At 31.7% G+C, this 22,338-nt stretch overlaps 1 protein-coding gene and 1 pseudogene across 2 annotated transcripts in view; both read left to right on the plus strand.

Annotated features, from left to right (window-relative positions):
- Positions 1–22,338, plus strand: part of Sb (serine proteinase stubble) — a 357,923-nt gene that overhangs the window by 164,009 nt on the left and 171,576 nt on the right. The gene's annotated exons all lie outside the window — the stretch shown is intronic.
- The window catches only part of LOC140437913 (uncharacterized), a 48,076-nt pseudogene continuing 39,659 nt past the window's right edge, over positions 13,922–22,338 (plus strand).

Raw genomic sequence — 22,338 nt, forward strand, 5'->3', positions numbered from 1 at the left:
AATTGGACATAAGGCGCTTATCACTACTTAAAATAGGACAACTGTTAACTAAACCACTTATTTTAAGGTGTCTCGGGCATCAAAATGTGTGTAACCGTATCCCGAAAACAACTCTGAGTATGAAATTATGAAATGAAAACACAAATACGCCTGAAAAGTTCTGATACTACAATTTTACTTGAAAATTTGTTATTGTTGATGTTTTGATCATTCTTAAATTACAAATTGTATTTGTATTAACCCTTTACCGCATACATTTTTGTTTTTTGTCAAAAATAAATTCTCAGATAAGAATTTTAATTCTATTTTTACGTAAAAATATTGAAAAAAATCTAGCTACGAGGAAAACTTTATTGACAAAAAAAAATTTTTGGTGCCAAATATGGAACATCATCCAACAATGTAATATTAAAGTCAAACTATTTTGAAGCTACAGTATACACTATACAGTATGAAACTGCAAATAACAGTTTCTTTCTTTATTAATACACAACAGTATTATGCATTTTGTGCACAATAAATATGTTTTCCATGTAGAGCCTGGAAATTTGCATCTTGACCTAGTGCTCTCATCCCAATAGGGAAAATGATCAAGCCCATCTTTACGGATGTTTTCTTGGGGTATTTCTTTAGTAGGTCCCTTTTTTCGTTGGTTCTCGTACATCTGCTGAATGCTACTACTTGACGGTCTTCCTACTCTGTTCTGTTTAATTGGTTTTCCAGCTTTGCATAGAGCATCGGCTATTGCTAGTTTGGTATCCAAAAGGGGTAAATCAAATGTCTTCGCTCTTTTGGCTAATAATCAACAGTTCACGGTTGTCATGTCAATGAAATGAAAAAATATTCGTAAATAATATTTCTTCGACCTGATTTTTATACGATAAAATCCTAACATGAAATCAAGGAGATCTACACCTCCCATGTAGTTGTTGTAGATTAGGACACTGTTAGGACAATGTATCATTTTATGTATACTTTCTTGTTTGAAAAATCTTCTTTTTTCTCCCTTTGGTTCACTTCCAGCATATGTTGACATTGTAGTAACATATATTCTCATCTATATTGGCTATTTTCTCTACCATATGACCTCTGCCGCGCTTCTTCATTTCTTTCTTAGCTGGCATCACAACTCCAGGAACACAATTGTCTTATTGTTCCCAAAGGTAAAATGCCCTCTTTGGTCAGATATATCATTAAGAGGTATGCTGGTGAACCAATTGTCAAAAAACAACTTGTAATGTTGATGTTTTGGTATCGAATCTGCTAATTTGACAACCACGTTGCTGCTCATACTAAGATTTGGTGCTCCTAGAGGTACAATATTACTCTGGTAACCAGCAAACAAATTAAAGTCATAGCTGAATCCCGAAATACCAGTTTTTGAAGTCCCACTTATGTGGTTTTTTTGGGTTATACTGCTTTAGCTAGCTTCGCGCTTTTGTTGGTATAATCTGTTCGTCTACAGCTAGAAATTCTTCTTTCGGAACCATGAATAGGCATTCTTTGATTTGGCTTGAAACATGTCTAATTTTGAATAATCTGTCATGTCCAGGATGATCATTTTCAATCATGTCATTATTGTTATTAAAATGCAAGAAACGTTTTATTTCTTCGAATTTGTTACAGTTCATCACATCGCTAACTGTTCGGTGGCCAATATTGGCATTCCAATAGTGTCTTGTTGATGGAAGTTGAATTATCGACATGTAAATAGTAATTCCTATAAATTGTTCTATTTCATATTTTTTTATATTAGCCGGTTTATCTGGACTTTGTTGCACTGAGTATAAATTTGATTGGTCTGTGATATGCTCCATAAGACTATCAGAAAAGAGAAACTTAAAAAATTGGACCGCAGTTTCTAATTGTAAAATACAAGAAGGTAAATTTTCAGAACTAGTAAATTTTGAATCATTTTCTCATCTTCTCAGATTTCCTTTCACCCACTCAGATTTTAGAAATGAAAGTTTCCTTGACATTGCTTAATACATTTTCGCGCTTATCATTGTCACTATCTTGACACAATATTATCTCATTTGTGCCTTCTTCATCGGAGAGATCTGATTCTTCACTATTAGTACTATTTGGAATTCTATCTGCATTAGTTGTACCATAAAAGAGTTTCGGATCCATATCTACAAAAACAATCAATGAGTCCATAACTTTAGTACTTACCTAAGCAGATATCTAATATCACAATACAATAAATTTCAATTTTTTCTCACCGTAAAAAACGTTTTCACTATGAAAAATAACTTCGAGCATTGTTTCACGTGGTTCAGAATTTCAACAAGAATGAACTTGAAACTACGCACGGCTGCCTATCTCGCCCGTCAGAACTATGCCGCATATTTCGCGTACACTATTAGTACCTGTCAAATATGGGCTGCCATGCAGCTAAGACAAAAATTGAGTTAAAACATTAAATTTTTTTTTTTTTTGGTTTATGCCATTCATGGCACATGATGCGGTAAAGGGTTAAATCAGATTATAAAAATTGCCGTTTTGAATGTCTACAATGCTCATCCTTAGAAATATCAGTAAATCACTGTGGAAGGTTATTATGCATTTTGTACTATAACAATTATGCAATCATTGCTCTTCGTAGAGCGCATATTTTATTTGTTATTTCAATTAGCAGTCGATAGACAATATGTCACTTTTTGTTTGGAGTTCTTCTATTTTAAACCACTTTGTAGTCACACCATTGTATTCTTTCGTTGAGTATTACCGCATAATTTGGATTAAAACTGTAAATCTCCGTTAAATAATAATTGCTTATAAAAAATTACAATTGTTTGGCATGTGTTGTTCTGTGTTTTCTCTTTTTTCTGAATGCCAATACAATAAAGAATAAATAAAATGATGCAGCATTTGAAAACATCTTGTATTTATAGAAATTAATTAATTTAGTCATATTCCCTCATACTCGTTATCATGCAATATGCTATCGGCCAACTAAGTTCAACGTCATCGTTATGTTGTGTTATACGTTTTAACAAGAAATTGATCAAGTTTTTGCAGATTGGGTTTACGAGTGCATGAAAACTATATAATTGGATAATTATTATGTAAATTATTCTTGTGGCATAATTATAACATGTGATCATTTAGATTTAATTTAGTAGATTAGCTAAATTTGCATGTTCGTATGATCTACACGTAACAGAAACGTGATTGCTAATTTGTTACTATAATGACGGCTGCTTTTTACGTTTAAATACCAAAATAACATTAGGTACCAATAGTGCAGCACTATATATATATATATATATATATATATATATATATATATATATATATATATATATATATATATATATATATATATGTATATATATATATATATATATATTCAAATTATTTTCGAGACTGTACAGTGTTATATATTGTTTTATAGTATCAGCTATCGGTCTATAGGAAATCAAACTCTATTTGTTTTATCTCTCAATATTTCGTCACGATTTTGCGACTTCACAGAAGAAAACTGTAAATTTATTAGAATAACAGGTTGACTGCGTTCCCAAAATATGTCACTATGTGTCATGTGCGTTACCGGTCCCACGGGACCGGTGGCTTGATGCGAACACGGTGCGTTACCGACCGTCGGGGACCGGTAGTGACGTAATTAGTTTTTACATTTTTACAGTTTTATAATAATAATACGAGTTTTAAGATCAGTTATTAACAGTTAAAACATATTAAAACTTACCATTGTCATTCGTTTTTTGATCAGGTTTCCTGTAAAGAATATTTTAAAGTATCAAGACAGCTTACTATTTTTTACAGATTTAGATTAAAAGATCAAAACTTCTTAATATTTTATTGGTGTAAATGATATATAACTAAATAATATTTATGTCCTTAGTTATTAAACAAAAAAAACATAAAGTTTCAGGAAAATAAAAGATTTTTTCGTAGTTATTAAAAAAAACAATCAAGTTTCAGAAAAATAGATTATTTTTTACGAATGCTATTAAAGCAAGATAAACACATTCCTGGTTGTCCAGGACATTCATTGCAGTAACTTGTTACTTTTGTCACCATATTACTTGCCTGTTTGCTTGAATGTGTTTCTCTTAATTTATGATAGCATTCTTGGAATTGTCTTTTCCTTTTCTTTCCAGGTCCTGACGGTTTAACAAAAGTATGTGGAACTCTTTTGGGAGTAGTGCTGTTTTCGTGTGCAGCTGTAGTAACAAGTAACTCCTGCGCCAATCTTCTTCTAAATTCCATTAAGATAATGTTGTGGAACAACTAATCTTGTTATAAGCAATCCAGGCATTTACAATAGATGTTCCAAGCAAAAGATTACGGTACCAGTTTAAACTTTTTCTTAAACGGAATGATAAAAACTCATCTGATCACTAAAGTGTACTCCTTTTTTGCTTGATTGTAATCAATAATTGCTTTTGGTTTCAATACAAACTCACGTTGCCAGATTGGCTTTCCTATTGGTTCTAAAGTAGTTGTATGGGTTGGATCAGTGCTTAACATCAGAACTGGCCGTTTGTCCATCCATTTTATAATACGTAAGGAGTTGTTCTGTGTACCCCAAATTTCTCCCTTTTTCATTTTTTTAGGTACCGTTTTGGGAATACCTCTTCTGTTTGACCTCAGGATTCCACAATAAATTATTTGTTTTTTAAATAATGATTTGGCTAAAGGTAAACTCGAGTAATAATTATCAGCATACAAGTAGCGATAGTAGCCATTTTCGAATTCAACATGTTCAAGAAGATCATACACTATCTGCTCACTCTGAGCAGTATTTGCATTGGTAGTCGTATTTTTACCACGATCAACGATTATGTTGTTAGTATAACCATCCACTGTACATAACTTATATAATTTAATTCCATAATTGTGTGTTTTATTTGGCAGATATTGCTTTATTTGCAGTCTTCCTTGATAAGGTACTATACTTTCATCGACTACCAAAATCCGTCTTGGAGTTAATGCAGCTTGAAAATGTTTATTCAGTGCTTTTAAAACTTCCCCTAACTTATAGAGCCGATCATATTTATTACCCTGCTGATTATTAAAAAAATGAATACAACGCATTAGTAAAAGGAACCTGTCTCGTCTCATGGTAGTCGTAATAAACTCATTCCTGAACATGGGATCTTTCGACCAATATAAATTTATTGCGGGACCATCAACTAATCCCATAACTATACATATTGGAAAAAAAATCGTTTCAGTTCGGCTATATCGCAGTCAACCCAGTACCGTATACGTGATTTTGATCGATGTATATTTAACAACATTTCCCGAGCAAATCTATTTGTTTTAGTGACAATATTCTGTAAAAGATCATCGGTTACAAATAACTTGTAAGCGTCTATATAATTTTTTATTTCGTTAACGTTAAAATTTAATATAGGCATATCTTGATATTGATTCAACTCACCAGTTTCATTGTTACTCTCACCTATATCATGCTACTCGTTTTCATCATCATGTTCAGATTCTGACATTTTTTCGTTATCAATTTTTGTCTCATTATCATCGTCGAATAAATCACTTTTACTTACATCACTATACGATTCATCTGAAGAAAGAACATAGTTTTTGTCGATTACAGAATCGTCCGAATCAAAAGGATCGTCCCGTTTATTTTCACTGTCACTATTTGGCAACTCTGCAAGCACATGGTCTCTTAAATCAGTTGGACTCGGTTCGTTACACTCTACAGTTTTTGTTTTGTTTGTATCAGCTGTTTGAGCTTAAAACAAAAACTTTTTAACGCGAGATGACATTTTTAGACTAGTAAAACCACGTAAAACACGGACGTAAACACACCTGCTATTGAAATACGAACGATACTAAATGTCGATTGACTGCGCAAGCATGCAGATATATAAATATGCACCGGTCCCGCGGGACCGGTCTCGCACGCGAGTAACAAATTGTAATCTCTGTGCGTTACCGGCCCCCAAAGCCCGGTACACTTTTTCTTTTAGAAATGTTTAGAATCTTAAGACAAGTATAATGCTGTTTTTAGCATTTAAAACAAACGAATATTAATGAAGATATGCCTTTCGCAATTTTTAAAAGTTTGCAGTTTTCACACGCCGCACTTTAATAATAACGAACACCGGTCACAGGTGACCGGTAACGCAGTCAATCTGTTAATTATTAGACGTAAACATAGTTAATATTTCATATATATATATATATATAAGCGGGGATCCTACAGCTTCTGCCGCTTCCCGCATTTCGATCGCCATCTTTTTCTATCTCTCCAGGTGTCTTCATCAACGGCTCTGTCTTTCATGGTTTCCATAACACCTTGTATCCAAGACTTGGCTGGTCTTCCTCGTTTCCTTCTATTACTTGGATTGTATTCCATAGCTCTTTTTGGCCATCTGTTGTCGTCCATCCTCTGTACGTGTCCATACCATATTAACTGTCTAGTTTCTATTCTTTCAGAAGTTGTATGTACTCTATCTGTTTTTATTCTAATTTCAGAATTAGGTATACGTTCTACTCTTGATATACGGCAAGCTCTTCTTAGGTAGTCCATTTCAACCGTGTCAACTTTTTTCTTTCCTTTCGCTGTCATTTGCCTACATTCTGCTCCATATGTAAGAATTGGCTCTACAATTACTTTGTAGATAGTCATTTTAGTTTTTATAGTAGCTTTGTTGGACCAAAGTATCGAATTCAGAATTTGAACACTCTTCCTGCCTTGTTGCACTCTATAGTCTATATCTCGTTTCGTTGTTTCTTTACTGCAGATAATACTTCCCAAATATTTGTATTCGTAGCACCTTTTCATTTGTCTAATTTCCAAATCCGGGTCTTCGTCTTCACTGCCTATTCGCATATATTCTGTTTTAGACATATTCATACTCATCCCCCATTTTTCGTATTTATCTTTGAGCTTTCTAAGCATATAATCTGCATCTTCCTCACAGCTTGCAATTAGTACTTGATCATCTGCAAAGAACAGCGTTGTCAGATAATGGTTGTTAAGCTTCAACCCCATTCCCGCACTTTTTTGTCTCCACTGGTGCAGTGCTTCTTGGATATATATTTTGAATAGGGTGGGGGAAAGACAACATCCTTGTCTCAAGCCTTTCGTTACTGTAAATACCCTTGAGAAAGTATTTCCTGTTTTTACAGTGCTTTGAGGACATTTATAGATGTTCAGTATTGCTTTTAGATATGTTTTACTAAGGTCCGTTTTCGTCAAGACACTAAATAAGAGTTTTAAAGGAACTGTATCATAAGCCTTCTCCAGATCTATAAATACCAGATGCGTAGGGAGGTTTCGAGCTGTTCGTTTTTCAATTACTTGTTGAAGGGTAAATGTGTTGTCCACTTTTATACTTAATCTAAAATAAGTAAATAAGGTAAATGTGTTGTCCACTTAATATTTCATACTTACAACTAAAAGAGTAAAAATTTGAATTATTTATTAATTAAAAATCTAATTGAGATTTGTTTAATTTTAATTTATTTAGTAGTTTTTTTTTCTTGGCAATCGGGCTTAAGTGGTAAGGATTTATGGTAATTACAATACATTTTATTTTTATAGAGTGAATGAAGTCTTATATTAAACAATTTTTAGTGAATCGTAGTAACCAAAATAGAATTTATGAATATTCCATTTCTGTTGAAAATTCAGGCTTAATTTCAGCTCTAGGTCAACACCATCTTCACACAGGTCAAATAATTGATTTTGAAAACTCCAGAACCATAGATCGCATCTGGTTCTATAAACCAAGAATTATCCGAGAAACCATAGAAATTGAAAAAGGGCCAAATAGTCTCAATAAAAGAGATAACGACATAGGGTTACCTTCGACTTGGAGACTTTTTATAAAGAAAATATCGTCCGCTTTACCTGTCAATTAAAATCCTACTATCAGAAATGTTCGCGCCAACCCCCGCGCCAATCCCCACGCTAACTTCCACGCCAACCCATACTTAATTCACGTCACCATCTACGGTATAAACAAACCGTCCTAGACTTCAAGCGCTAGTAATGCATTGGTCAGTAATCAGTGTAGTAATGTCTGGGGGCTCGGGTAACTGAGACTTCGGAAGCCATGAAGAAAACATCAAAGAGGATGTCGAAAGCTCGGCGCAATGAAATTTGATGAGGTTCAACACGGAAGACTGTTGGGTTTAATATTAATTCGTATAATAGTATTAATCTTAGCTCTAGGTTTAATTGCACTAACCGCAAAAACCTTTTGGAACATTTGATTCTCCTCTACGGGGAGGAATTTTACCAGCTCACTTAATCATATAGCAAACTGCTCCACCCTATGAATCGTCTTTTTTATTATTTAACATTGCTTAAAGCTTGTCAAGACCATAATTCATGATGATTTGGGAACGACCAAGTCATTTCTAAATTTCTAACACTCAAAATCCATACTTCTTCTTTTTCTTCTTCTATCTCCCAAATTCTTAGAAAGTCCAGTTTTGCGCTTCTCCGTAAAGCGATTCATTCCACTACACGAAAACTAGATGTCACAAATATCAGTATTTTTAATATCTGGCTACCTATTCATTCTTTTAATTTAGATTCTATATTATGGGACAGTTTCGACCGTATCAACACACAGACAGCCTACACACTTTCGACTCTAAGACTGAAACTCACAAGCGCAAATTAGCGCGTCCAATTACCGAACAAATTCAAAACACCACAACGTTGAAACTCACTACAGTAGTTTATAACTTTTCTGGTACTCCTATTTCGACTCAAGCTTTAGCAAAAGGTTTCAATTACGCTGTTATCCCAAGTCACATTCCAATTAAGACAATCATCTGTCAAACTGAAGAAACCATCTCCAATTTTCGTTCCGAAGATCCTGAAATAACTGGACAAGACATTGCTAAAGTTCTTAGAAACTCAAAGCCTCCTACTCCAAACATGAGCCAATCCGAGAAAAAAGTCCTGAAATAAATTCAGTCAAATCCAAATCTAGTTATCCCGATAAAAGCAATAACACCGTCATCCAAAACACTTCTTCTTATATTAATAAACTCTCAAATCTCATTAGTACTCTAGACTACAGACCAGTTCCTAATAATCCAACAACCTATCTGGAGAAAACAACAAAAGCCATTATCAATAAAACCTCTCTTCCTGTTGCATAAAACAATCTTTAATTCCTTATGAAAAGTCTTTCAGAACACCTCGAATATATGGCATTCCCAAAATTCACAAACTCGATATTCCTCTACACCCTATTGTCAGTGCATACAATTGTCCTACACAACCATTGGCCAAAACTCTTACAACCTTTCGCCGAAAATGCTTCATCCTTCTTCAAAAATTCTTGTATCTCACCGTCAGACACTCTGTTTCGGCATCGTTTCACACTTTTTTAGAAATAAACTTTGATGTGAACATTATTAACGAGCACTTAAGATATTTTAAGACTAGAAAGACCGTTACTGTGAATTTATTTATCTAGAATATATGCCTACTAAAATTCATTTCATTTTGTAAAGCATCTCATTTCCTCTTGTCTGTAAAGTTTCCTACTTCTTTGGAATTCTAATCTTTTTTCTCACAACATATTCAACGTACAAACCACATCTTTGATCCACAAAAAGATTTCACAATTCTTCATACTTGTAATAAAGGCTTTTTATTAAATAACCTGGAACATTTAGAAATTTTAAAATCTTTAAAAAACCCCTCATCAGATACATTAAATGCCCAATTAGAACTGGAATTCACACCAGTCTACTCAGTATTAATATAACTACTTGAATATATAAAATATCATTACCTGATTCTATTCTGCTTCTTTTGTCCACTCTCACCCTAAATACATATTTGATGGATACCTATTTTCGTGTTTTCATATGTGTCATATAGCATCCATTATCACCACGTGCTATGTAAAAGTAACTTCAACATTATGTAAAATCCATAATATATATTTCATAACTTCATATATAGTCAACACAAATTATAACACATTTAATACACCTTATTAATTATCCCAACCTTCAACGAAAGATTTCAAATTTGGATCCGACGACATCCTCACACCCACAATACTGTTCTTGATATATTTCCAATAAACTTTCTGTTTTCCTAAAACTAAATTAAATATCACTATTTGACTGGTATGGTACCTCAACTTATTTGCCACAAAAAATTTTCTAATATAGTCCACCTGGCTTTTTAATATATGTACTCATTATACAGAATTTGATTTAAGTCAACACGTGGTTAAAAATTCTAACATAACATTGAAGAATCGTTCAGACTAGTATTACTAATTAAATCAATTTATTTTAATTCTTAATTCATATACAAATTACATGTTGTCGAATAGATATACTAAACTTATAACCATAAGTGACTATAAGTTTGAATTTGTTAAAGTGTTGCAGAAATTTATTGTACAGACTTACCAATGTCGACATGGACGTTACATCTTGTATTGGTACATTATAAACTCAAAATAAGACTAAAATTTACTATTACACTGTTTAAATAGTACATCAGTTAACGGCAATCATGCCTATATCCGGCTCTCAACTGCTCAACTAATTCATTTAGTGATTGTTAAAAATATGCCAATATTATACATATTAACTTACAATTTCCATTTAATTGTTTAACTACTATTTCAGTAAGGTTGTTTGCTTCAAAAAGTAGTTAATTTTAGTTACAACACTAAGAAATAGAAGAAGAACTGTCACACTTTAACCTACATTAGCTGATCAAATTTACCTCTTAAGATACTAGTAGACAACAAAAAAATTCAATTTTACCAGTTCCTCTCCTACACAGTGATGTAGTGCCACTAAGCCCCCTTTTTAAAAGTATTATGTCTGTTTTGTCCTTTTAATTGTGTTCTGTTTGTCCCCAATTATCCTTAATTGTCTTTAGTTTTATAATTTTAACATTTGACATCACCATTTTTGCCAAAACAAAGTCAAATGCTTTTTTATCAAAAATCTGATAATTACAAGCCAAAGAAATTGCACACCCACAAAATTAGTACATCTGATTTAATTCATTGTCACACAACTGTCCTCTTACTGTAAAAATTTTAATAAATTAACACACATTTCTAAAATATATCTCATGAATAAATATAAATAACTTTTAATCATTTAAATAATATAAAACATCTTTTTCGTTTAATAAACAATCACATATACCTCACTCCTATTTCATTTGTTAACATCTCTCCCCTCAAGAAACTTCCTCGTTAATTGTCAGACAGTTACACCATTAACCGAAGATCACTCAACATCAGCAATACAGGATAGTTTGAACTATGTATCACGAATCAATAACTAAAACTTCTTGTACAGGAATGTAAGTAGTATTTTGTTTGTTACTAATTTATTACAATGCAATAGTTTATTTCTTACCAATTTGTGAGTTTTCACATTGTCTGCTAAATCAATTTTATGCATATTAATAGACACAGACAGGTAATATTGGCATAATTACTATAACCTTTTTGATCTTTATCTTTATAAGACAGCACCCTAATATGGGCTTTTGTATAATTTCAGCATTTAATTTACTTTGTACCGTTTGACCAGAAGATGCTTTGCAAAGTGTAGAAAGCGAAACCGGTCGTTTTGGTAGTAAAATTAAATTGATTGTGAGTAAGTCTTATTTTATTTCTTTTACCTATTTGAAATGGACTCACACAAGCAACACATTCATAATCTAATAGTTTATTTTATAAAAATTTTGGTTTTCTCATAATTATTAACGTTTTTAGTAACGGCTTTGGTTGCCATAAATCCAAAAATGTTTCTTTTTGTCAAAACAAGTTTAAAGTTATAATTACTTGTAATAGTCGAGGTAAGTTTTTCTAACAACTATACAAAAGAAACTAAATCACAAAAGCCACCTAAAGCACAACCGCTAATCGTTCAAGATCTTTTGTCGATCGTAAAACACTCCTCTTCTTATGGAAAGATTGTAGAAAAGTGTTGCCAAACTAGTCCACTTTCACAAGAGAGGCGCGTCTTAACTCGCTAATCGACTTCACATACACAAATACAGACTCGGGACATTATTTATATTTGTGAGTATGAATTTTCAATAGCTCATAAATCACAGAATCGCATCGTCTCAGATAAAAGATGAAGATATATTTATGGGAGATGTCGTATCAGTATGGGTGGATCGTTGTTATATCAGTGCAGTACTGAAAGAGTGTAAAGTAGAAAGAGTTTGTTTTTATTTTAAAGAGTAAAAAGGAAATGTTTAAAATTTATGTTTATAAAAACTTTATCATAATTTACGTTTTTGTAATTAATTAGTAAATTAAAATTTTTGTGATAGTCGGTATTGCTTTTTCCACACCAGAATATTGCAGATCAGCTGTTCTCACCTAGTACAAAGAAAGTTTTCGAACAATACTCTGTTGATAAAAAAATTTAATATTTAAAAATTACTAAAATTATTAATTTTTTTCTATTTTCCTTGCTTACAACTTTAAAACAATTCATTTTGGAGCAAAGTAATGAAATAAAATAGCGCCAATTGAATTTTCTATACGGCTGATAGAGGCGGCTGATTTAAAATGTTTTAATTTATTGCCTTTGCTGCAAAATAGAAGTAAATACAAAAAAGGGGAAGAAACAAGCATTTTCTTATTCCATGGTTTTCAATTATTTCAATTGCACGTAGACCCTCATAATTCATCTGGAAAATCTTTATAATATAATAAAACAGTTTCCGCCAAATTTTCTTAAAATCAGTGTAATAGATTTCACATAATAAGTAATTTTGCAATTTAAATTTCTTTAAAAAACTGCGAATGTTTTAGGTACAAAAACCCACTTAAACTATCTAACATATTTTATGGAATTGAAATGTGACTATTTAAACGGCCTCAGGAATGTTTTAAAATTGTAAAATATTAACATATCTATATTATAATATCGTTCGGAGGCTATTTTCTTGTGGCATTTTAATTCAATTAATATTTTTGTTGGGAATAGGCCACACTATAAGTTAAAATATAAAAATAAACGTATTTTAACTTATATTGTGGCTTATTCCCAACAAAAATAGTAGTTATATATTATAATAAAAAAACTATCGGTATTGCACGTGAAAAATACCAAAAAAAATAGGTTAAAGAAAATTTAATTTTAAATATCAAAATCGATATATATAAAAAAAATTTATTTTCTTGGCTTCGAATAAAGTAATTTTCTATATTTTTTGTTTAATCCGATGTAAATCGAATAGAGTCATCTAAAAAACGCATTACCACATGGCAGATATGCTTTAGTTTGTAGTATAAATAAATTTATTTATATATAGGCCAGTATTCAGAGTCGAAAATGGCACTGAGCCTCTAAAAATCATACGAACAAGCTGAATTTTTCTGAGAATGTTCCTTTGGGGACTCCAAAATATAATGCAAAAACTGTACTATTCCTACCTTGGGTAAAACCACCTCCCCTTGTAGAGAAAAATGGAAAAAATCGATTTACCAAGAATCTGTTCGTTGTAGAAAAAACTATTTTAAATAAAAAATGTAGCAGAGACAATTTAAAAAAAAAAATATATTAATTACCACTTTCTGTGTAAAATAAACCGTTCTCTCAAAAATATCGCTTAACACCTTGACTGCGTTACATATCCTCGGCGGTATGTATCTTGTATAACTTCTGTGCTAAGCTCAAATTCGGAGACCGACATAGTGTGCGAAGTACGTATCTTCGTTATTTTTCGTAATAGATTTTTGTTTTCAGTAGCCAGCTATATAATTTTAAATTCTGCAACCAACTATACAGATATTAAAGTGCATATCCCCGGCGATATGTAACGCATCAGAAGATTATTTTATTCTTGTGGTGCGTTACATATCTCGGGAGCAAGCTTATCTATAGGCATCTTTGGAGGGGATTACAGTTCTTAGACCCGTTTAGTTGTGATTTATTTTTTGACATGGAAGGTTATAGAGCGCGAAAAATATTAGAATTATTACGGAGAAGTGTAGTTAATGACGATCAAGCTGATTTGGAAGGCCAAGGATCTTTATCAGATTTTCAACCCAGAGTGGACAGATTGTTAGCATCATCGCGAACAAATGAAGCCGAGTAAGTTAATTTAGAACGAGAAGTGTATTCATCAGATTTTGATCCTTTTGATAGTGACGATTCTGTATTAGATCGTACTTTTGATCCATCGCTTTACGACAATGCGTTTTCTGACGAACAAGAACAAGCGACTGGTATACAATCAGAGACTGATGAGAGCTCGGAGTCTGATAGTGAGGATGAAACCGGACATGTTTTGGAGAATATTTCTAGTGTTTGGAAAAATACAACAATTACCCATTATCCGTTTGAGATGTGTATTGAGAATTGTAAAATTAATGATAACATAGATCTAGCCGAAATTACAACACCTGCTGATATTTTTAAATATTTCATAAACAATGAAGTTCTCGACATTCTTGTCACAGAAACTAATCGTTATGCAACTCAACAAATAAACAAAGGACATGCCGAGAAGTCAAGAGTTAAAAGTTGGAGTGATACAGATATAAATGAAATTCGTAAGTTTTTTGCTATTATTGTTATGGGGATTACAAAGGTGCCATTCATAAACTCTTATTGGTCAAAAGATAAAATGCTCCATAACGAGTTTATAGCCTCAACAATGAGAAAAATTCATACATTTTGCCAGTAATGAGGATGCACCACCTAGTGATAGACTTAGCAAAATCGAAACATATTACACATTTTAGTAAAAGAATATAATAATATTCTAAACTCTGGAAGGGTACTAACTATTGATGAGACAATTGTGCCTTTCAGGTATAGACTACATTTTAGGCAATACATTCCTAACAAATGTCATAAATATGGAGTCAAACTATACAAACTATGTTCTTCAAATGGATATACTTTTCATATAAATGTGTATGCTGGAAAGGGAGATACAATTGCACCACAAGGTCACTCGCATGCAATAGTAAAAGAACTTTTGAAAATAGTTGAGCCAAAAGAGGGGAGGACCATTTATGGAGATAATTTTTACTCAAGCATACTGCTAGTCGAAGATTTATATAAGGACAAAATGATTTATTGTGGAACTTTGAGGAGTAATAGAAGAGGAATACCAAAAGAAAAATGTCAAAAGCTAAAAAAGGGACAGGTTATTGGACAAGAATGTAATGGTTAAAAAAGAATAAAATGGTTTGATAAACCACCAGTTTTAATGATATCCAGTGATCCTAGTTATGATGCGACATTAACTGCTACTGGTAATACAGCATATTATATTGATAATAAGTAATAAGTACAATTTTTACTATTTTAGAAAAACGTAATAGACAATGATGATGAAATTTCGAAACCACATTACGTCATCGACTATAACAAAGCTAAAAAAGGGGTAGATTTTAGTGATCAAATGTCTTCTTACCATACATCATTTATAAAATCTCTGTGGTATAGGTAAGTTACATAGTTTATCAAATTGTTCAGCATTTTACATTTCTAATTTATTGTAGAAAAGTCATGTTTGAATTAATTTTGGGTACATCAATAGTTAATGCATGGGTGATCTACAATATAGTTGCATTAATTAAGATTGGAATTTTGGAATTCAGGTAACAGTTAGCTGAAAATCTTTTGCAGTATCTGATGAAGTAGTACAACGCCATGTAGATGTTATGAGAAAAAGGGTTCATACATTTGTAAAACCTGATGGTCCAGGTCGAAAAAAGAAGAAACCTTATAAAGAATGTTACCAAACACTACGAACAACTTTATACAGCAGAGAAGCTGACAAAAAAGTTCGCCGTGTAACAAGTTTTTGTAATAATTGTCCAAATATGCCTGGATTTAGCTTATCTTGTTTTAATAAACACCATGAGTAACTTTTTCTTAGAATAGTTAGGTATATCTTAAAAAAAAATCATATTTCGTTTGTTATTATTTTCTTGTGGTACACGTTTACTTTGATATGTATTGAGCTACGAAGCAAGCAGAATAAAGATAATTTATTTTGGTTTCATAATTTATTAGTTTCGTTTGATAAAATTAGATACTTTTGCTCAGAGATGTCGAAATTTGTCACTTTACTTACATATCCCCGGGGACTTTTAACGCACAAAACTTAAGTGTACTTACATATCGCCAGCGATACGTAATGCAGAGAAAGACAAAGTACAGATTTTCCGTTACGACGTCAAGGTGTTAAAGTTGAAGCATGTTCCATTACCCTGCAAATTCTTACAAATTTTTGCCTTCACAAAAATCTTTTAGCTACGTCCATGGCTAACAAATCCTTAGACGAATTATGCTACGCTTTCTAATTGACATATCGGGGAAAAGTCATGGTTCTCTTATGATCATTTCCCTTCCCAGAAACAAGTCAATACATTATGTGTGTAATCTTTCCACTAACCCTTCACTTCTAAGAACAGGTATATTTCTCTGTCTTTCTAAAAAACCTCCGAAAATCAATTTAGTCCCTTTTACTCGAGTCGATCCTTAATTCCAAAGTATAATTAAGGCCAATCTCGCATGGGCCAAAAAAATCCACTCTTTAGAGAAAATTTAAGCTTTCATACGTATTTCTTAATCTATTACCTTATTTGTGTACCAGCCTTCGAGTTAAGCAGATCAACTTAAGTTGTTTATTCAGATTATGTCTTGTAACTGTCCCGCTAATTAATTATAGACTTGATATCACTTCTGTTTGTCTTCATACATCCTACTTCGCATATCGTATCGTATCTTGTATCCGGCATATTGTAAGTTGCATATTGCCTATTGTATCTTACATCATACATCCTACTGCTGCATATGTCTGGCTAGATATCATCCTGCCGCTGTATTATCTATGACATTGTGCGTGTTTCTGTTGACACAACCGCCGAATGGTTTATTGGCGCCAGTCCACAACAACTACTGCATCCTTACCTGAGAACATACCTCTCAGATACGAGCCAATGTAAACCTGTGAGTATATTTTATTATTTTCTTTCATTTCATTTCATTTCATTTAATTTCATGAACTTATTAATTCATTCAGAATAATGTTTAAAGTAACGATTAACTGAATTAATTTTCGATTATTTCTTGAGGATATTATATTTACATTTATAATTCTCATTTATAGTATACATTTTTTTATACATTTATTTACGCATATAACTTTTTGGTGGACATACAACATAATATATTATAATTAATTTTGTTTAACCTTGTTTAAATCTGTTTTAAGATACCAATATAACACTGTCAGAGCAAGTCTTTATTCTTTTATTTCAACACATAAGTAGGGATTAGCTGTTTTACTATATTTGACATTGTCTCTTTCAGGTATGATTTATTGTGTAATTTTATTAATTTATCTGCGTGTTTGTATTGTATCTTATGTCTTATTTTTAGTGCTTACCACTTGATATAACTAAACTCTTTATCACTATTTTGTTCCCGTATTGTAACCGTCTGTACCATCCATATATTATTTTTGTCCTATGTTCTTTCCGTTCTCATCACTTCGTATCCGAATCGTACTTCCCCGTTATCGTTCTTATCTTATTTTCTGCCCATTCTCGTATTTACTAGGTTTCCCTATCCTTTCAAAAATAGTGTGGTGCCCAACATTCTCTTCTCTTTCGTGTTTCTTTCTTCATCTCACTCGATTATCTTCTGTAGTCTAGCCCTGTCGAACCCCATCCAAAATACCTATACCAGACTAAAGACCAGGCATTAATATCGTTCTTTGTGTAAATCTTCCTTTTGTTTATAAAGAAGGTACAAAGTGACGCGACGGGTCTACGCGCGCGAAATCAATTTAAAATAAAATTTGTATCAATTCGACGGTGAAAATTCGATATCTTTTGATTAGAGTGTCTTATAGACAAAAATCAAAAGTGTTTCTAAGGTGAAGAGTGCAGCTTTTTCATGCGATTTTTGTATTTTGTCGCAATTAAAGTCAGTTTCTATAAAAGTGTTAAATACATAAACGTTGGGCAGTTTTTGCCATTTTTTACGATTCTATTTTGTAAATATCTTTAAGATATAAAAATTTTTATCGAGAAAGAGCTTTGAAATAAAAAGATAATTGTTTAAAGATCATCATCCCATTGTTTATAACTTTGTCGCCAATGCTGGTCAACTTTGACCGATTGTATCTCAAGAACCAATGCTCGTAACTCAACACTTGTTTTTTTATAAGAAACATCTTTTTTAAAGTATTTTTAAAGCCGTTTCCTGAATTTAATTCAAGTTAATAGTTATCGAGATATTATATTTACCTATAAGTAAAAAAAAATGTTTATGATTTTAAACCATTTCTGAGGCCGTTCGAATAATTCGATTTTAATTGCATAAAGTACTTTAGATATGATATGTACGTTTTTATAAGTAAAAAAATTGGCAAACTTAAAAAAAAATCAATTTTTTAAAACAGTTTATAATGCAAAATTATTATGCAGAATCTATTAAATCGACTTTAATGAACTTTGGTAGACTGTTTTATTATGCTATAAATATTTTCCAGATAAATTATGAAGATCTTAAGTCGTTGAAAAACGTTGAATAAGAAAAGACTTGTTTCTTCCTCTTCTTTATATTTATTGCTATTTTGCAGCAAACGCAATAAATTAAAACATTCTTAACTAGCCGTATCTTACAGAAAAATTCAACTGTTGTTATTTTTCTAGTGTATAGAAAATAAATGAATCCTCACAATATTAATTATTTTATTGTTGTAGAATTTCTAGGCTACCGGTTTCGAAGCTTACAATATATGCTCCATCATTAGGACACAGGGCATAGGCCTTTGTTTTAACAAAAACTGAAAGCGAAAAACAACATAAAACAACAGATGAACACCTTATACAAAATAAGAGTTAAAATTCAAAACTGAATTAATCAAGCAAACAACTTTACATTTTAATTAAGTAAGAGAGTTGGTACTATATATAATTTAGTGAGAAAATTAACATTATACAAATATATTGAGACATTCTTAACACTGGTTGTAACCAGACTGATGGAAACTGTACACTATAGTCAGTCTATAGTTGATTAAATTGATATAGGGTATAAAAATTAAATTTAAATTATAAGTAAAACTTAACTGTTAAACAAACTATTTGAAAGAACTAAAAGTTACGACTAAATATATCATATAGAAAAAAGCTCTTCTTTTATGTATAATTATTCAACTCACCCCCACCTTCATTGAACCAGTTTACTCAGATATGGAAATATGTAATATGTATGGTCACATAAAACTTAAAATAAATATTAAATATTTCTATATCTGAGTAAATGGGTTCCATTAGGGTGGTGGTGGGCTGCATAATTATATATAACAGAAAAGCCTTCTTATATCTGATATCTTAATTCTTTCATATAATTTTTTTATCAGTTAATGTTTCTAGCTCTGCCTCTTTTCAACCTATTTTTGCGTTAAAATTGCCACAAAAAATTGTGAATTGAGTACGAAAGTCATTAAGCGCAGTCGATATATCGTCATCACATTTCGGATTCTTCGTCTGTATGGTCTGTTGTTGGAGCATATACTTGGATAATTTTGAGTTTATATCCACTGTTCACCTTTAGAATAATGAATGCCACTCTAGATGATATACTTTGGATGTTTATTTATTTATTATTTAATAATAATCTTCATTGATACAAATTATAAGTGATTTTCTATTAAAGAATTTGCTTTCGATCTTGTTTAGCTTTTAATTTTCACCCCAGTACGCCACTGTAGAGTGTGGTAGATGTGGCCACTCTAGATGATATACTTTGGATGTTTATTTATTTAATATTTATTAATAATATTCATTGATACAAATTATAAGTGATTTTCTATTAAAGAGTTTGCGTTCGATCTTGTTCAGCTTTTAATTTTCACCCCAGTACGCCACTGTAGAGTGTGGTAGATGTACTTTACTCCTTATTAGACACGAACAGTACATACAGTGTATGTTTTAGAAAAGTAGAACGACCGATTTTTTCTTCTGGTAGGTGGAAAGTGTGAATTAGTTTAGTGTATGTACATGGTGCTTTAAATTTCCGTTACTTTCCTTTATAAAAAATTGCAGTTTTGTTTTAATGATTTGACTGTGTCTAATTGTTTTTAACTAAATCGGCTTCTTTATAGACTTGTAACATTTACATATATTTTAAATCGCTATCTTTCGGCTTTGCGAAGATTTTCATCACCTCGAAATAAAGATGCTAAATTTGTACCACCTAAACAATTTAATATTAATTATTGTTAGGTAGTTATTATTTTAGTTTTCGGTTTATAGTCAGTCATGTTAAACCCTGACTTCTATCTACTGCCGTAGATTCTGCAGTAATATTCTCACTTCTGCAGATTCAGTTTTAGTATGTAGATAATGGTTTTAGAAATCTGATACGTAAATCTGATTTATGTTCATAAAATACAATCCGTTTATATTTAAAACCAAGCGGTTTTTTATTAAGCTAAACTTTGTTGGAAACTACATTTGTGTGAATTCAAGCACACACGTTACTTGGTCAAAATTTTTCTCCACGTAACTATGTTTTGAAACATAAAACGTAAAATAATATATTGTAGGTGTCTAAATTAAGTTATTTGCTCATTGCTAAAAAAAAGGACAGACACCATTTGGTAAAACTATTTTAATATCATATGGCAAGTAGTATCTTATTTGAAAGCACTGATATCAAATAGCATGTTCCCGAATTTTCGTAATAGTTTTTTTGTGCCTTTTTGATAGATGTCACCTTTTGATGTTTAATGGCCACTGTGTAAAAAAAGTAAAAATTATGGACTACCCTAATAAGTTGGTAGTGTTTAGTATTTGGTGTACCTCGAATAAGTTATTCTATTTTTCCAGTTTCTCTGATACTGATCTAACGCAATTGCTTATCTATTTCATCAGTTTACCTTGACCATCAAACTCAAATAACTAAAATTTAGTTTCTAAACAGTAGAGGATCTGAAGAGATTTCTTCTTGTATTTTAATAAAACTAGAAACATTGCCTAAAACTGTGAACCATAATATTACCTACTCAGATACGTGTGGGGGCCAAAATAGAAACATTAACATGGTGATCATGTTTTCATATTTCGTCAGTAAAGCAGCCATGTCAATTGTGTAGATTAGAAGTTTTTTTATCAAAACATACGCACCTGTAATGCCATGTAGATCGTGCTCGCATTGAAAGATCTAAAAAGGCTACTGAGATCCCAATTATGGTGCCTCGAGACTGGTTCCAATTTATTCGAAATGTAGGGGGTAAAAAAGCCATTTTAGGTTCACGAAATGACACAAGACCACATATTCTCATTTTCTAAAGTTTTTCAGGATCACTTATCACGAAGAAATACTAACACCGACGGCAAGAAAGTTGAAATTAAATGGTTTATGGATGAAAAAACGTTAAAACGTTTGAACTAATTTAATTCAAAACGGCACTGGACGAAGAAAACTTTAGAACACTGTATTTAAGAAAATTAAAAAGGGAAAAACGATCTATTCCTATATTGACCCAATGTTAAAATGTACCCCTGACCATTAACCCTCTTAGGAAACGGATCTACTTAGTCTTTGTCCATTCATTTTTTTTTATGTATCACAGTTTTTATTTAACACTAGAAACAAATGCTAATGAACCCGAGTTTGTGAGCCAGTGAACCAGAAGACGATTGTTAGGAAAACGACTAGGAAGAGTATTCCTATTATTCTTTGTGTTCTTCAAACTAAACACGTTTTTTTTGTAAAAAATATAGGTACCTACTCAGTAAAATTTACATTGACTACTATTAACAGTTATGGAGCAGATATGGAATATTTATAACAGACAAGTCGATTTTACAAATAAAATTAACGATGGCAAAACCCGGTATATCCTTATTATCTAATATTTTTGGTATACTTGAAAATTTGACAACTATCTGTCACAAAAGATAAATGGTATTTGTTTACATATATATTATAAGGGTTTTGGGGTTTCTATAAATCAAAACTTAATCACTTTACACAACTTAACACCGCGAACTTTTAAACTCCTCTGCTGCAAAATCAAGTTTCTTGACATATTGGGTTTTGCCCTAGCACCAAAGAAATGTAACAGAAAAGTAATAAAGTTTCGATAGAAAAATGTGAATATGAAATATAAAAATCTTTCTTGGAGATTTTTTTATTTTAACTGATGGCTTCATTTGGATGTTTTGTTAAAGCTAAAACATCAAAAATTAAATAAATAAACAATAGTGCTTCCATACAGTTTTTCTTGCGTGTTTTATTTTTTTTTCTCGTTTAGTTTTTTAAGTTTTAATATTAAGTTATCGTAGAGTTTTCATAAAATTATAAAAACCTACAAAT

Source organism: Diabrotica undecimpunctata, chromosome 3, assembly GCF_040954645.1.
Source record: "Diabrotica undecimpunctata isolate CICGRU chromosome 3, icDiaUnde3, whole genome shotgun sequence".
Lineage (NCBI taxonomy): Eukaryota > Metazoa > Arthropoda > Insecta > Coleoptera > Chrysomelidae > Diabrotica > Diabrotica undecimpunctata.